Source organism: Mus caroli, unplaced genomic scaffold (genome assembly GCF_978045245.1).
Source record: "Mus caroli unplaced genomic scaffold, Mus_caroli_1 scaffold_13, whole genome shotgun sequence".
Lineage (NCBI taxonomy): Eukaryota > Metazoa > Chordata > Mammalia > Rodentia > Muridae > Mus > Mus caroli.
The window spans coordinates 113,042,129-113,043,423 of NW_028227268.1; the positions used below are offsets into that span (position 1 = coordinate 113,042,129).

The 1,295-nt window shown below is 41.2% G+C and overlaps 1 pseudogene; it reads left to right on the top strand.

Annotated features, from left to right (window-relative positions):
* The first annotated feature begins 630 nt into the window (after nucleotides 1-630).
* LOC110305997 (large ribosomal subunit protein eL36 pseudogene) lies at nucleotides 631-947 on the top strand (annotated as a pseudogene).
* The last annotated feature ends 348 nt before the right edge of the window (nucleotides 948-1,295 follow it).

The following is a 1,295-nucleotide window of genomic DNA, read 5'->3' on the forward strand; positions in this document are numbered from 1 at the left end:
AATTCATCTGGAATAACAAAAAACCTAGGATAGCAAAACTTTTTTCAATAAGAGAACCTCTGGTGGAATCACCATACCTAACCTCAAGATGTACTAAAGAGCAATTTTGATAAAACAACAACAACAACAACAACAAAACAAACAAACAAACAAACAAAAAACCAAAACTGCATGGTACTGATACAGTGACAGACAGATAGATCAATGGAATAGAATTGAAGACCCAGAAATGAACCCACACTCCTATGGTCACTTGATCTTTGAAAAGGAAGCTGAGATCATCCAGTGGAAATAAGACAGCATTTTCAACAAATGGTGCTTGCACAACTGGTGATTATCATGTAGAAGAATGTGAATTGATCCATTCTTATCTCCTTGTACAAAGCTCAAGTCTAAGTAGATCAAGGAACTCCACATAAAACCAGAGATGCTGAAACTTATAGTGGAGAGAATGGGGAAAAGCTGTGAAGATATAGGGAAAGGGGCAAAATTCCTGAACAGAACACCAATGGCTTGTGCTGTAAGAACGAGAATTGAGAAATGAGACAACATAAAATTGCAAAGGTTTTGTAAGGCAAAAGAAACTGTCAATAAGCTTCCTGTCTGGGCCACCATCGGAGAGCAGCAGCCATGGCTCTGAGCTACCCCATGGCTGTGGGCCTCAACAGGGCCACAAGGTGAAGAAAAACATCAGCAAGCTGAGACACAGATGAAACTGCGGGCACCTCACCAAGCACACCAAGTTCGTGGGGGACATGATCCAGGAGGTGTGTGGCTTAGCGCCCTACTAGTGGTGAGCCATGGAGTTGCTCAAAGTGACCAAGGACAAGCGCTCACTCAAGTTCATCAAGAAGAGGGTGGGCACGCACATCTGCGCCAAGAGAAAGCAGGAGGAGCTGAGCAACTTGCTGGCAGCCATGAGGAAGGCTGCAGCCAAGAAGGATTGATGAACCCTCCCCCAATAAAATATGGTTCCTTAAAAAAAAAAAAAAGGAAGAAAGAAAGAAAGTAACTGTCAATAAGAAAAAAAGGCCACCAACAGATTGGAAAAGGATCTTTATGAATCCTAAACCCAATAGGGGCCTAATATCCAATATATACAAAGAACTCAAGAATCTAGACTCCAGAAAATCAAATAACCCTATTAAAAAATGGGCTACAGAGCTAAACAAAGAATTCTCAACTGAGGAATAACAAATGGCTGAGAAGCACCTGAAAAAATGTTCAACATCCTTAATCATCAGGGAAATGCAAATCAAAACAACCTTGAAATTCTACCTCACACCAGTCAGAAT